General features: G+C 45.6%; 1 protein-coding gene across 2 annotated transcripts in view; it reads left to right on the top strand.

The window, feature by feature from the left end:
• The window catches only part of glcci1a (glucocorticoid induced 1a), a 268,586-nt gene that overhangs the window by 19,163 nt on the left and 232,714 nt on the right, over positions 1-16,709 (top strand). The gene's annotated exons all lie outside the window — the stretch shown is intronic.

Below are 16,709 nucleotides of genomic sequence, written 5' to 3'. Positions count from 1 at the left end.
TGGGGTTTATAGTAATAATATTATTTTGTCAGTGCATGATCACCATTCTTTATGCTTAGTCCTTGACACATATCTTGAATGTTGATTTTTCTCAAAAACCTGCTGTTCAGCTCTTGCTGCTGTTCTTTACATAGGGTTCAGGGAAGTTCTAGATCACTGAAGGATGTGCCAGTGATAAGGCTTAGTCATTATTCCAGAATTACTGTCATTATCATTATCTCCTGATAATTAAAGAACAAGGAGTCGAAATGTCACACAATTACTGTTATTAAGTAAAGTCTGTCATGGTCAAGCATCATATCTAACATGGTGGCATTGTTTCCATAGGAACCAAGAATTGCAATATTGTGTAAAGGTGTAAGATTTTTGTTATGGAGGTTCCAGATCGATAGGTTGTGGGCTAAAGTCATCAGCGGCTTTACTTTCCAGTCCTTAATTATGGGGCCTATGGCACTGAAATTCTTGTTTGAAGTTTAATTTTAATTTAGTTTTTCTGTAGTTTTTTGTGGTCCCCTGCTGTTTGTAGCACTTCTGACCTACACACCTATTTCTCATGATAGCTGATTGCTAACATGCCTTTCCGCAATTGCCTAATTATGCCAAGGGTTTGCAACTTAACAGGGACTGGGCTGTTACATTGTTGCAATGCCGATGATGCGAAATCTGCTGTAACAAAATGCTTGCTGTTCCTTCTGGCTTTTGCAACAGAGAGATGCTAGTAGTGGGAAGTAGCATTCTTGCTTCTAATAAATTGTGAAATTCAAGACTAGAGTAAAGGAAGTATTATTACAATTTATTATTTATTTATTACATGTAATTGGTGTATAAGAGTAAAAAATCTTACTGCCATTATATAGTGTGTTGTTGAAACCACACCAGTTGTACTGTGTACATTTTGGCTTCCTTACCTAAGGAAGGACTGACTTGTCTTTGAGGGAGTGCAATAAAGGTTCACTAGACTTATTCCTGGGATGAGTGGATTGTCCTATGAGGAGAGATTGAGTAGAATAGGCCTATATTCCCTAGAGATTATAAGAATGAGAGATGATCTCATTGAAGCACATTAACTCTTAAGCTTCTTAACAAGGTAGATGCTGGGAGGATGTTTCCCCTGGCTGGTGAGTCTAGAACTAGGGGCTTCATTCTCGGGATAAGGGGTTGATCATTTAGGATTGAGATGAAGAGAAATTTCTTCACTCAAAGTGTTGTGAATCTTTAGAATTCTCTACCTTTGACGACTGTGGCTGATTAGTTGTTGAGCATAGTCAGAACAGAAATTGATAGACCTTTGGGTACTAAGGGAATTAAGGGATATGGGGACAGTGCGGGAATGTGTAGTTGAGGTAGGAGATCAACCATGATCGTATTAAATGGGAGATTAGGCTTGAGGGGCCTACTCCTGGTCCTAGGTCTTATGTTCTTAGGCAGGGGTTTATGAAGACATCAGATTTATGTGGGAAAGAAGCTTTTAGTAAGGCCAAAGTATGGTGCTATTTTTAAATGCCCACTTTTGTGATAAATGTGGATATGCTTGAAAGCCATAAATCTGCACTTTATCTGGTGAATTCCCAACATAACTCCATGTGGTCGTGTGCTTGAAGGGCTTTGGATTAGACCAGGACCCATTCATGCTGCCCCAGCTTTACCTGGCAGTTTCCTGGATGGTCTGTTGATGGTAGAGACTCTGCCTGTGCCAAATAAAGCCTTTGATGCAGTGGTAGTGGTGGGGCTTCTGATATTGGCAGTTCCTGTTTTCACAACCCATCGATGGACCCAGCGATCCATCTCTGGTGATAGGCGTACGAGAATCAGTCAAGCCCCAGTCACTGAGTAACAGAAGCTGGCTTCATCTGCAGGTCCAGGCTAGGCTTGTGGTCTGGACCCCCTGAAGAAAAATTAAGCTATTTCACTGCAGTTATTTCTATGGATGGGAGATACCGGAAACTCCACTCCTGCCAGATCAGATTGTGCCACAATTTGTGACCTGTGGGTAAAGATAAATAACCTCAATGCACCCTTAATAGGTAGGACCTGCCAGTGAGTGGTATTAAAATCGAGGGAGCTGAATCCAACATCCCAAGACCATTTGGGATTAGTAATTGATGTACCAAGCTGGTTCACCTTAACGCTAATGCTGGGATACCCCATCAACCCCATTGGGTTTTCAGGGCCTTTGACCTTAGTATATGAATAAACTGTGAAGATATTTAGATGCAGGAAAATATGATCTTCCAGACTGGGTTCAAATAAAATCACCTAGTGTATACATGTGTGTGTATTTATATATATAATGTAAAGTAATGAATTTATATTGTTAACAATTGACATCTATGATTTGTAAGTGATATTGACGACTTGCAGATTTCATCCCTTGAATTGGATTTCTGCTAGGGTACGGGTGAGGAACTGTAAATGTCTGGCTTTATATGGGAGTTGATACAATCATATGCAAGTCATTGCCAACAGGAGTTTGGTAGAAAAATTCTAATTATAAAGAACACATTTCTTGTAATTTTTTTTAATGGTTAATGTTAAATCCAGTTGTGTTTGAATGTATTTCAACAAGTGCGTCACCAGTTAGCTCTCTGATAGTGTTAAATGAGGTTATTTTTGCAGTTCCACTGGCAGTCTTCCGTGCATGGGTGCCTGTCTAAAGTAAAGAATAAAATTGTGGTCTGATGTATGATGTATTTTGAACTATGCTATGCAGTATTTTGTGGGTGGTTTGAAAAGGACAATAAGTCTTATAGATCAATCTAAAAGTTCATGTTAACATTTCAAACAGTTTTTTTTGTTGATAAATTTCACTGTATCATGCCTAAATTATGGGGGATTTTGTGGCAGAGTGGATTACCATGTTCTGGGGGCCGGGCTTGAATCTAATCCAGATTGATGAAATGAAAGAGGCAGAGAGGTGGGACTAAGAATTGAGTAAATTAAGATTGCAACACATTTTCCGTTGGAGTTACGTTTATGCAGGCAACTCACATATTGGCATAAATTTGCAGTTCATAAGGATAGTTTTGTGGAAAATGCAGTGGAGAAGTTAAGGTTCTTTTCTAAGGTTGTGGTCGGTTGCATTTTTGTGGCAGGATACAGGGGAGCTTTGCTCTGCATGTTGACAAAAGTCGAAGATTGCTCTCTTACACAACATTAACATCCCTCAACTCAATCAACATAAATATACTGAAAACTTATTTGAAAGCTTCCTTAATTACATCTACATGTTAATTTGTGATGTATTGGATTGGTAAATCAGTAGTATGTTTGCAAATTCGCAACTGCTTAAAATCCATTTGATGGGTCCATTGAGTCAGCAGGACCAAATGGTCCACAAGAATCACATGGTATATGCATTTCTTATTCTGGAGATTTGGGTTATCCATGAAAACGATGTGATTGGTAGTATTATTGACCCCTTGATTACCAGTGATCAGCTCTCACTGCCCAGCTCTCGAGCCAACCTTGTAGCACTCCTGTAGGTGTTTGACCTTTTGATCAGTTTGACTCTACTTCTCTATCTCTTAAATTACCACTGGTATGCATGCTGTCCCCAAACCCTGCTCCTCCTCATCTGGACCCATCAGTGCTCTCGCTACCTTGAGCTTCAGCATTGGATCTCTCACTCTGTTCATTTGCTGTTCCTTGTTGAGGGGATCCTGGGGACTTAGGATGACTGCAAACGTCAAAGTAGAAATCCAGGTTGAAGCCCAGGATCACTGAAGTGTCCCATTCCCTGCCCAACTCTGGGCCTACTCCTAGCCTCCTGGCCTTCAAGCTCCATTCCTCCCAGTCCTGACTCTAGATCCCTCTTGCTTTCAGACCTTGGCGCTGGGACTGTCACTCACTTCCATGGAACCAAAATGTATACCGTTGAGAGCAGAGACAGAGGAGATACTTTCTCAGCTGAGAAATGGACTGTACCCTACCGTTTGTGCAATAGGAGTATGAAGGACAGAAGGTCTGGAAAACTGATTTGACCAGCTGTAAAGAACAGGACAGGAAGTGTAACCAGACATGTTTTAAGAGTTAGAATTAGAATTAGAATTAGAACATTACAGCGCAGTACAGGCCCTTCGGCCCTCGATGTTGCGCCGACCATCTGACCGACACTATTCCATTTTCATCCATATGTCTATCCAATGACCACTTAAATGCCCTTAAAGTTGGCGAGTCTACTACTGTTGCAGGCAGGGCGTTCCACGCCCCTACTACTCTCTGCGTAAAGAAACTACCTCTGACATCTGTCCTATATCTTTCACCCCTCAACTTAAAGCTATGTCCCCTCGTGTTTGCCATCATCATCAGAGGAAAAAGACTCTCACTATACACCCTATCTAACCCTCTGATTATCTTGTATGTCTCTATTAAGTCACCTCTCCTCCTCCTTCTCTCTAACGAAAACAACCCCAAGTCCCTCATTCTTTCCTCGTAAGACCTTCCTTCCATACCAGGCAACATCCTAGTAAATCTCCTCTGCACCCTTTCCAAAGCTTCCACATCCTTCCTATAATGCGGTGACCAGAACTGCACGCAATACTCAAGGTGCGGCCTCACCAGAGTTTTGTACAGCTGCATCATGACCTCGTGGCTCCGAAACTCGATCCCCCTACTAATAAAAGCTAACACACCATATGCCTTCTTAACAGCCCTATTAACCTGGGTAGCAACTTTCAGGGATTTATGTACCTGGACACCAAGATCTCTCTGCTCATCTACACTACCAAGAATCTTCCCATTAGCCCAGTACTCTACATTGCTGTTACTCCTTCCAAAGTGAATCACCTCACACTTCTCCGCATTAAACTCCATTTGCCATCTCTCAGCCCAGCTCTGCAGCCGATCTATGTCCCTCTGCACCCTACAACACCCTTCAACACTATCCACAACTCCACCGACCTTCGTGTCATCCGCAAATTTACTAACCCACCCTTCTACACCCTCATCCAGGTCATTTATAAAAATGACAAACAGCAGTGGCCCCAAAACAGAACCTTGCGGTACACCACTAGTAACTAAACTCCAGGATGAACATTTGCCATCAACCACCACCCTCTGTCTTCTTTCAGCTAGCCAATTTCTGATCCAAAGCTCTAAATCACCTTCAACCCCATACTTCCGTATTTTCTGCAATAGCCTACCGTGGGGAACCTTATCAAACGCCTTACTGAAATCCATATACACCACATCCACAGCTTTACCCTCATCCACCTGTTTGGTCACCTTCTCGAAAAACTCAATAAGGTTTGTGAGGCACGACCTACCTTTCACAAAACCGTGCTGACTATCGCAAATGAACTTATTCTTTTCAAGATGATTATAAATCCTATCTCTTATAACCTTTTCCAACATTTTACCCACAACCGAAGTAAGGCTCACAGGTCTATAATTACCAGGGCTGTCTCTACTCCCCTTCTTGAACAAGGGGACAACATTTGCTATCCTCCAGTCTTCCGGCACTACTCCTGTCGACAATGACGACATAAAGATCAACAACAACGGCTCTGCAATCTCCTCCCTGGCTTCCCAGAGAATCCTAGGATAAATCCCATCTGGCCCAGGGGACTTATCTATTTTCACTCTTTCCAAAATTGCTAACACCTCCTCCTTGTGAATCTCAATCCCATCTAGCCTAGTAGGCTGTATCTCAGTAATCTCCTCGGCAATATTTTCTTTCTCTACTGTAAATACTGACGAAAAATATTCATTTAACGCTTCCCCTATCTCCTCTGATTCCGCACACAACTTCCCACTACTATCCTTGATTGGCCCTGTTCTAACTCTTATCATTCTTTTATTCCTGATATACCTATAGAAAGCCTTAGGGTTTTCTTTGATCCTATCCGCCAATGACTTCTCGTGTCCTCTCCTTGCTCTTCTTAGCCCTCCCTTTAGATCCTTCCTGGCTAGCTTGTAACTCTCAAGCGCCCTAACTGAGCCTTCACGTCTCATCCTAACATAAGCCTTCTTCTTCCTCTTGACAAGCGCTTCAACTTCTTGAGTAAACCACGGCTCCCTCGCTCGACAACTTCCTCCCTGCCTGACAGGTACATACTTATCAAGGACACGCATTAGCTGCTCCTTGAATAAGCTCCACATTTCGTTTGTGCCCATCCCCTGCAGTTTCCTTCCCCATCCTACACATCCTAAATCTTGCCTAATCGCGTCATAATTTCCTTTCCCCCAGCTATAATTCTTGCCCTGCGGTATATACCTGTCCCTGCCCATCGCTAAGGTAAACCTAACCGAATTGTGATCACTATCGCCAAAGTGCTCACCTACATCTAAATCGAACACCTGGCCGGGTTCATTACCCAGTACCAAATCCAATGTGGCATCGCCCCTGGTTGGCCTGTCCACATACTGTGTCAGAAAACCCTCCTGCACACACTGGACAAAAACAGACCCATCTAAAGTACTCGAACTATAGTTTTTCCAGTCAATATTTGGAAAGTTAAAGTCCCCCATAACCACTACCCTGTTACTCTCGCTCCTGTCGAGAATCATCTTCGCTATCCTTTCCTCTACATCTCTGGAACTATTCGGAGGTCTATAGAAAACTCCCAACAGGGTGACCTCTCCTCTCCTGTTTCTAACCTCGGCCCATACTACCTCAGTAGACGAGTCCTCAAACGTCCTTTCTGCCACTGTAATACTTTCCTTGATTAACAATGCCACACCCCCCCCTCTTTTACCCTCTTCTCTGTTCTTACTGAAACATCTAAATCCCGGAACCTGCAACATCCATTCCTGCCCCTGCTCTACCCATGTCTCTGAAATGGCCACAACATCAGGATCCCAGGTACCAACCCATGCTGCAAGCTCACCCACCTTATTCCGGATGCTCCTGGCGTTGAAGTAGACACACTTTAAACCAAGTTCTTGCTTGCCAGTGCCCTCTTGCGTCCCTGTAACCTTATCCCCTACCTCACTACTCTCAACAGCCTGTACACTGGAACTACAATTTAGGTTCCCATTCCCCTGCTGATTTAGTTTAAACCCCCCCGAAGAGCACTAACAAATCTCCCCCCCAGGATATTGGTACCCCTCTGGTTCAGGTGAAGACCATCCTGTTTGTAGAGGTCCCACCTACCCCAGAAAGAGCCCCAATTATCCAGGAAACCAAAACCCTCCCTCCTACACCATCCCTGCAGCCACGTGTTCAACTCCTCTCTCTCCCTATTCCTCTCTTCGCTAGCACGTGGCACGGGCAACAACCCAGAGATAACAACTCTGGTTGTTCTCGCTCTAAGCTTCCACCCTAGCTCCCTGAATTTCTGCCTTAAATCCCCATCTCTCTTCCTACCTATGTCATTGGTGCCTATGTGGACCATGACTTGGGGGTGCTCCCCCTCCCCCTTAAGGATCCCAAAAACACGATCAGAGACATCACGTACCCTGGCACCTGGGAGGCAACACACCAACCGTGAGTCTCTCTCGTTCCCACAGAACCTCCTATCTGTTCCCCTAACTATGGAGTCCCCAATGACTAATGCTCTGCTCCTCTTCCCCCTTCCCTTCTGAGCAACAGGGACAGACTCTGTGCCAGAGACCTGCACCCCATTGCTTACCCCTGGTAAGTCGTCCCCCTCAACAGTATCCAAAACGGTATACCTGTTGTTGAGGGAAACGGCCACAGGGGATCCCTGCACTGCCTGTTGGTTCCCTTTCCTTCCCCTGACGGTAACCCATCTACCTACTTCTTTTACCTGAGGTGTGACTGTCTCCCTATAACTCCTGTCAATAATCCCCTCCGCCTCCCGAATGATCCGAAGTTCATCCAGCACCAGCTCCAGTTCCCTAACGCGGTCTGCGAGGAGCTGGAGTTGGGTGCACTTCCCGCAGATGCAGTCAGCAGGGACACTCTTGGCGACCCCTACCTCCCACATTCTGCAGGAGGAACATACAACTGCCTTTACCTCCATTCCCACTATTCTAGATTCCCACAAATCTACTGAAAAACCAAACGAAAAAAAAAGTCAAAACTTGTTCGCTTAGCAATCCGACGGACTGAACTTTTTAAATAAATAAAAAGCTTACCTTATCAACACACACAGTTCATACATATAGCATGAGATTGAAGCAATTAATTGTAGCCTATGAATGTTTGGACACATGAAAAGGATAATAAATAAAACCAAGTTATTTATGAAGAATCATCTTAACAACTCACAATAACAATACTCTTGCTGCTATTTCTAGGTCCTGACCCTTCTGTTGGTTAAAACTTTACAATTGTAGCTGCAGGTTTAACAGCCTGTCGCTGTGGTTATAGAGTACCATAACATTTCAAAACTCACTTAAGATAACATATCTTCTCTCTTTCCCTCTCTCTCTCTCACTATTCCCCCACACTCCCCCCCACCCCCCGGCCCCCACTTTCTCCTGCCCGATATCTTGTTACTGTATTTTAGTGTTAGGTAGTTCAGATATTTAACGCTGTATTTTTATAGAAAAAAGCAGAAGTATCTGTAATGTCATCTCTTAAAATGAGGACCTCAGTCTGCATTTCATTTTTGAAAGAAGACATTAGTTATAAATAGAGATCGAAATTGCTGTAATTGCAATTTTACTTGCCATGCAAGAGCATTTTTACTGTTTCCTGTACTGCAATTAATCTGTTGTCTAAAAATAATTAATTGTGGACCTCACAAATAAAAAACTTTTTGGGTACATGTTGCATTGTTAAAGCAAACATGCTGGTTATGTTTGCCAGATATAGGGAATATTCTTGATTCTGAAAATGCCGCTCCTAAAATTCTTGACCCTTGTTCCGGTAAGGTTTGTAGAGTGGATGTGATTTTCTCTCCTAGAACTATCTATGATGTTTCATGTTCTGTTTTGAGTATTTCACAAATATACAGTTGCTATATAATGCACCTTTACCTCTAACATACCCCATTGAAGAACTCTAATGCTGATTACTGAGCCAAGATACCATCACCAAAATGTTGGGGGTGAGGAGAAAGACCAGCACCAAACTGATTCCATGGGCTGGATTTTACCAAGCCCTCGATGTAGTGATCTGTGGCGGGGGGCCTGAAGATGCGTTTGGATGAGGCCTGCAATGGATCTTGACACCGGGAGGGCCCAGCCCAATTCTCCCGGTGGCGGCAGCAAGGCTCCATGGCAACCACCGCCCCCCCCCCCCCCGAACCCCGTCACTGGGCGACGGAACCTGGATTTAAATATTTAGATGAATAAAATGAATACATTTAAATCCACTTACCTGGGATCTTCCAGGCCCACCGCGATCTTCAGAGCTGCGGCCGCCACTCCCACGGCTTCGATTCTCTCTGCAGGGAAAGCCGGCATGACACCGGTGGGAGGGGGCAGGAGGGAAGCTTTTCAGTGCGGGGGCAGGGGGGTTGACGGGGTCAAATACACATCCAGCCTAGTTACAAGAAATAGCCTGTTGATTGTAATCTTTGTCTTTTGATGTGTAGTTTACGCTGACAACCAGATTGATGTGAAGAACCACACGTGGTGTTGACAGTCTTTAAATTATTAGGAGAGATGAAGCAACTTCAAGCTTAATATGTAGTGCAACTAAACTTGAACTGGCCAATTTCATCACACTGCCAGTCAGTAAATTGCAGTACATGTTCAGTCAGCTGGGTCTCGATCTTGGGGCAAAGGTAAATGAAACCAAGCGATAAGGAAGTACACATTAGTTTAAAAGAGATTTCAGTGTTGAGAATATCATTTTATAATAGCTTCAGGCTGGAATGTAATTGTTCATACATGCTTATATAGATTGTATATTTACTACTTGGAATGTCACATGTGAGTTAAGAGAGAATGAAGTTTACACTATCGTGATTTTCGATTTTCCCCCTCCCTGATTGTTTAGGCCTATATGTTCTGTGTATAATTCTTATATCTTCATGTATTCTAAAATTAAACAGATGCTGTCTCTTGTATAAATTACATCATGAGAGAAACCGAAGCTGCTTTTCAGATCTCTGTGGCCCTCTGGGAATAGAAGTAGCTAATTGATGTAGATGATTCTGGAAATTTCCCAACTCTTGATAACATTGTGTCTGCAAGCCTTATATTTATTTTGTGAGACCCCTGCATATTCGCCCCCCCTCCGTTCCAGTATGCAGAATGAGACCCCTGAAAACGGAACTCAGCTTCCACCTTCTGCCTCTGCTGACCCACCAGCTTTAATTTTCGGGAACGGGACGGCACGTGCTGGCCACCCTTTCAACAAAAAATCTGCAAGTGTCCATGGAGAGGCAGTGGGCTGCATAATCTGCAGAGGTAAGTACCATTTTACATATGGTAATTGAGGTGCCGCCGCTGAGCGGTGGTGGGGGGGTGGCGCCGCACCAAGGTCCCCCCACTGCCGGTAATTTGCGACGGGGCCTTCTTGACATTGCGGGTCAAGGTGGGCATCTCCCCGCAGAATTTTACTGGCCCCCATGTCGCGACCCATGGCATCGAGGGGCCAGTAAAAATCAGCCCAATGGGTGTAGCGGATGGTGGGAAGAGTTGAACTTCAAACTTTGTGCCGTTTGAGGGGGAAAGGTCAGATGTAAAAAGTAAGTTTTTTTGGGGGGTTGGGGGGAAGGCCAAATAATTCATGTAATCGTTATTGGGGGGGGGGGTGGGAAAGGGGCATAAGAAATGTTTATATAATTTTGGGAGGTATGTGTTTAAAAATTTTAATTGGGTGGCAGGGTTGGCTGCCCTTCAAAAATGGTGCCAGCGCCTGCACAGAGGCAGCTGCGCCATTGCTGGGGACGAACAGCCCGCCCCCTCCACGTGATTGGGTGGGACGGGGTCGCCCTGGCTATTTAAACGAGCTGCCGCGCTTGAGGTTGCGGCGGCTCTTTGGCGTGGGGGCCGCCATTTTTTTAAAATCCAGCTTCATTTGTTTAATCTGAATTTAAAGTAGAGAAAAGTGGGTTTGTCTAATGGGTGGTCTATAATTTACCAATGGGGTGGGGGGAAGGGGTGAAGTCAACTCTGATGGGTGGGGGGGCGAAGGGGTGAACTCTGCACTCTGATGGGTGGGGGGGAGGAGTGAACTCTGCACTCTGATGTGTGGGGGGGAGGGGTGAACTCTGCATTGTTATGGGTGGGGGGGAGAGGGTGAACTCTGCACTCGGGTGGGGTGGGAGGGGGTGAACTCTGCACTCTGATGGGTGGGGTGGGAGGGGGTGAACTCTGCACTCTGCACTCTGATGGGGGGAGGGGGTGAACTCTGCACTCTGATGTGTGGGGGGGAGGGGTGAACTCTGCACTGTTATGGGTGGGGGGAGGGGGTGAACTCTGCACTCCGATGGGTGGGGGTGGAGGGGGTGAACTCTGCACTCCGATGGGTGGGGTGGGAGGGGGTGAGCTCTGCACTCTGATGGGTGGGGGGGAGGGGGTGAACTCTGCACTGTTATGGGTGGGGGAGAGGGGGTGAACTCTGCACTCGGGTGGGGGGGAGGGGGTGAACTCTGCACTGTTATGGGTGGGGGGAAGGGGGTGAACTCTGCACTGTTATGGGTGGGGGGGAGGGGGTGAACTCTGCACTCCGATGGGTGGGGTTGGTACGGGTGAACTCTGCATTCGGATGGGTGGGGGGGAGGGGGTGAACACTGCACTCTGATGGGTGGGGGTGAACTCTGCACTCTGATGGGTGGGGGGAGGGGGTGAACTCTGCACTCTGATGTGTGGGGGGAGGGGGTGAACTCTGCACTCCGATGGGTGGAGGGGGTGAACTCTGCACTCCGATGGGTGGGGTGGGAGGGGGTGAGCTCTGCACTCTGATGGGTGGGGGGGAGGGGGTGAACTCTGCACTCTGATGGGTGGGGGGAGGGGGTGAACTCTGCACTCTGATGGGTGGGGGGAGGGGGTGAACTCTGCACTCCGATGGGTGGGGGTGGAGGGGGTGAACTCTGCACTCCGATGGGTGGGGGGGAGGGGGTGAACTCTGCACTCTGATGGGTGGGGGGAGGGGGTGAACTCTGCACTCTGATGGGTGGGGGGAGGGGGTGAACTCTGCACTCTGATGGGTGGGGGGAGGGGGTGAACTCTGCACTCTGATGGGTGGGGGGAGGGGGTGAACTCTGCACTCCGATGGGTGGGGGGAGGGGGTGAACTCTGCACTCCGATGGGTGGGGGGAGGGGGTGAACTCTGCACTCCGATGGGTGGGGGGGGGAGGGGGTGAACTCTGCACTCTGATGGGTGGGGGGAGGGGGTAAACTCTGCACTCTGATGGGTGGGGGGAGGGGGTGAACTCTGCACTCTGATGGGTGGGGGGAGGGGGTAAACTCTGCACTCTGATGGGTGGGGAGAGGGGGTGAACTCTTTATTTGGGTGTTCTGTTCGCAGGACTGGCAGCCTTTTAAAAATTGTGCCAGCACCTGCTCCTTCAACAGGTGACACCATAAACGGCGTCGCAGAGGCCGCCCCTGCCATGTGATTGGAAAGTGGGTGCGGCTGCCGTGAATATGTAAAATGGCAGCCCGTCGCTTAATTGTGTTGGCACGGGTCCCGTGGGGTTAGCCGCTCTGTTTCGCGCCCGGCGGAAATACAAAATACAGCCCATAGTGTTGATAGTCAGACCTGTTTCCACGGATTGCCAGCTTCCCTCATTCCCTGCAGAAACTTTGTTTGTCCTTGCCTCGTTTTATTTTCCTCCTTCCTGTTTGTGTTTATTTTCCACGTATTCTATGTTTTTTATCCCACATACTTTTTCTGTTCTTCCTTGCTTCCCAAGCACTGAATTTCTCACTGGAGAAGGATCATGCTCATGTTGTAGAGCATTGGTCTAAAACCTCTGTAATCTTTGTAGGTGTACCCAGCATCTCGTATCAGAAGTGAAGCCAGCACAAGACATGAACAAACCTGGAGAATCATCGAAACAAGGCACTGCAACCTTACAGTTTGACACTAGTTGGATGGGAGGGTGGTAGATAAAGAAAGGATGTTGTCAAGACGTGTCTTAAATGCTATACTTCTGAGTTCAAAATTAGAACATCTTTCAGTATCACTCACACAGCAGTTCTTGCAATTCAGCAAGTTGTTCACCACATCATTCCCTGAGCAGTGAGAGCTGTCTTCCTTTGTGTCTTTTGCTTTGTTGTGGTTTTTTAATGTTCATTTTACCTACACACTAGTTCCCTGACTTAAATTGTCCTGTTCTTCTCTCCGCTGTCTCGTGTACACACCCCCACCCCCCACCCCTACACTCGCTAGTTGCTAATAAAGCATGCCCATAACCAGCTTAAACACTAGATTTTATTTTCAGTTCAGTTACAAATTGCATTCCACACCTAGGGCTGGATTGTACCAAGCCCTTGACGTCATGGTTTGTGGTAGAAGGGGTCCTGAAGATGGGTCCGGATGAGGCCCACCACGGACCTCGATGCCAGGTGGGTCTGGCCTAATCCTTCTGGCGGCAGCAAGGCTCTGTGGCGGCCCCCCCGCTGCTGGGTTACAGGACCTCAATTAAAATACTCAAATGAATAAAATTAATACATTTACATAGACTTCCCTCCAATCTTGAGGGCCTGCTGCGATGTTTGGCTTGGCAGCTGGCACTCCCGTGCCTTCAATTCCCCATCCGGAGAAAGGCGGCATGACACTGGTGGGAAAGGGGGAGGAGGGATGGGGTCAAATGCATGTAATGGGTGTAGGAGATGGTGGGAAGGGTTGAACTTTAAACTCTGCAATTTGTGGGGGGGAAAGATCAGATGTAAAAGATAGGTATTTTGGGGGGAAGGGCAAATAGTTAATGTAATCGTTATTGGGGGTGGGCAAGGGGCATAAGAAATGTATTTAATTTTGGGGGGGTATGTGTTTAAAAATCTAAAGTAGGCGGCAGGGCAGGCTGCCCTTTAAAAATAGCGCCAACGCCTGCGCACAGGTAACTGACACCATTGCGGGGTCGAACAGCCCGCCTCCTCCATGAAATTGTCAGGGATGTTGACCCCGGCTATTTAAATGAGCCACCGCACTTGAGATTATGGCGGCTCTTTGGCGTGCAGCCTGCGCAAACGGGCTGCCATTTCTGAGCTCGGCGGCGGCCTCTTAAAATCCAGCCCCTGGTTTCTGCAAATACATTTTGCTCGTACCAGTTTTCTTCTGTCTTTTGAAGGCATTGATTCCTTGTGGGGATGTTATTCTGTGCCAGGTCCAAGTAGCTCTGTTTTACATGATTGTCAGCTGTGGTTCAGTTGGTAGCACTCTTGCTCCTAAGTCAGGAAGATTGTGGGTTCAAGTCCCACTCTAGGACTTGAACACAACAATTGAGGCTGATGCTCCAGTGCGGTACTGACGGAGTGATGTGCTGTCTTTCGGATGAGATGTTAAACTGAGGCCCTGTCTGTTCTCTCAGGTTGATGTAAAAGATCCCACTATGTTATCTTGAAGAAGAGCAGGGGAGTTATCCCCAGTGTCCTGGCCAGTATTTGTCCTGGCCAGTATTTAGCCCTCAGTTAGTATTACAAAAAACAGATTATCTGGTCATTATCACATTGCTATTTGTGGGAGCTTTCTGTGCGCATGTTGTCTGCTACATTACAACTATGACTACACTTTAAAAAAAAGTACTTCATTGGCAATAAAACATTTGGAGATATCTGGTGTTGTGAAAGGCACTGTATAAATGCAGGTCTTTCTTCTAATGAGATCCAAGGTAGTAAGTGCCAGTAGGCTATTTGACCACAGGGAGTGTCATCATTCTCATTTTACACAAACTTGCAGGTTCAATAACTGGATAACAATGAAGAATAGGATTCTTGATGGCTTCTCTTTCTTTGTGCCCTCTCACCAGCCCCAAATAATTATTTTTTTTATTTCCAAAATATACTTTATTCATAAAAATCTGTAAAAAAAATACATTACCAAACAGTTTCGAACAGCACCAAGTCAAAAAATACAAAGAGTGCAAGGGTGATCAGTTTCCTTCAGTACAATTATGAGTTGCCTCACAACCCTTCCATTTCATTTGTCATGCCATATATATTTTTGCATTTTACAGCAAACAAATATTTTCCGGATACAGTTCAAGGGGTTTCCACTAGCCCCAAATAATGCAGGGGTACTGAAATCAATTGTAGTGTTTTTACTGATGCTTTGGTTATGATCACAGGTTGTGGATTAAACTTGAGCTCTTCTTGGTCAGTATGGCTCAGCTACTCATGACTTAACCTATCAGGGAGCCCTGAATACAAAATTGAAGTACTCCCATATAAATTATTTAACTAATTTTGTTTGTTTAATGTACTGTGTCACACTGTTTACATGAGTAAAGTTGTATTCTGACCTAGGCATCTATCCTATCTGAATATTGTCAGACAATTTTGATCTAGATGAATGAACGTGCAGTAATTTTATTTTTGGTACTATTTTTAGAAATTGTCCATTAGGTGCCCAAATGTTTGTTTTCATGGGCCACTTTGTTGCATATCCGTGGGTCACATATACATTTAAATAACGCAAATCAAAGCATTTCCTACAATCTAAGTAACCGACTTAAAATATTTATTTTGTTATTGCATACACATAAAAGTAGTTCTTGGTGTAATTTCTTGAGAACTGGATGGTGCAGCACATTAAGACACTGGCCTTTCACCTTTGATACAAATTCAGTCCAAACTGTTAGGACAAAAACCTTCTCTTTGTTTTCTCTAAGTGTCATATGTGTCCTATGAAGTGAGTTTAGGCAGTCTTTTATCCACTTCCCAGTGATCATGCTCTATAACACATAACTGCTTCTAATTTAGCACTAATGGCTGTGCCACTCAGATCAATCTGAAGATAGTTAGTGTGAGGTATGAAAACATGCCACACTGGTACAATTGGGGTTACTCTGCTACGACTGGGGCTGAGGCTCAGAGCGGAGGGAACTTTGCTCTGCATCTCACTTGCTTATGCACCTGACCTGCTTGATGCAGGCATTGGCTGAACATCTGATTTTCACCTAGATGAGCACAATTTCTTTTGAGAGAGAGTTCCAAAACACCTCCCGAAGTTAATTGGCAACTGTTTAATTTTGATACTGTTTGAATTTTTAGCTCAATTTCAAGAGTGAACTGAAGATGGGCTAGTAACCAGGGCAATACAGAGCGCATACGACATGGGCTGTAGTTTGGAACCTTCATTGATCAGCAGTGCCTTTAAAACGTTGCAAAAGTTTTCAATATTATGATTAAAATGGTTAAAACTGAGTGCAGATCAATGTTGAACTCAAAGCTATAATTTGCGGATGATACTAAGGTCGGTGGAGTTGTGGATAGTGCCGAAGGATGTTGTAGGGTACAGAGGGACATAGATAGGCTGCAGAGCTGGGCTGAGAGATGGCAAATGGAGTTTAATGCGGAAAAGTGTGAGGTGATTCACTTTGGAAGGAGTAACAGGAATGCAGAGTACTGGGCTAATGGGAAGATTCTTGGTAGTGTAGATGAACAGAGAGATCTTGGTGTCCAGGTACATAAATCCCTGAAAGTTGCTACCCAGGTTAATAGGGCTGTTAAGAAGGCATATGGTGTGTTAGCTTTTATTAGTAGGGGGATCGAGTTTCGGAGCCACGAGGTCATGCTGCAGCTGTACATAACTCTGGTGAGACCGCACCTGGAGTATTGCGTGCAGTTCTGGTCACCGCATTATAGGAAGGATGTGGAAGCTTTGGAAAGGGTGCAGAGGAGATTTACTAGGATGGTGCCTGGTATGGAGGGAAGGTCTTACGAGGAAAGGCTGAGGGACT

This window comes from Heterodontus francisci, chromosome 2 (assembly GCF_036365525.1).
Source record: "Heterodontus francisci isolate sHetFra1 chromosome 2, sHetFra1.hap1, whole genome shotgun sequence".
Taxonomy (NCBI): domain Eukaryota; kingdom Metazoa; phylum Chordata; class Chondrichthyes; order Heterodontiformes; family Heterodontidae; genus Heterodontus; species Heterodontus francisci.
The sequence above is the reverse complement of the archived record's forward strand: the minus strand, read 5'-3'. Positions and strand labels throughout refer to the sequence as shown.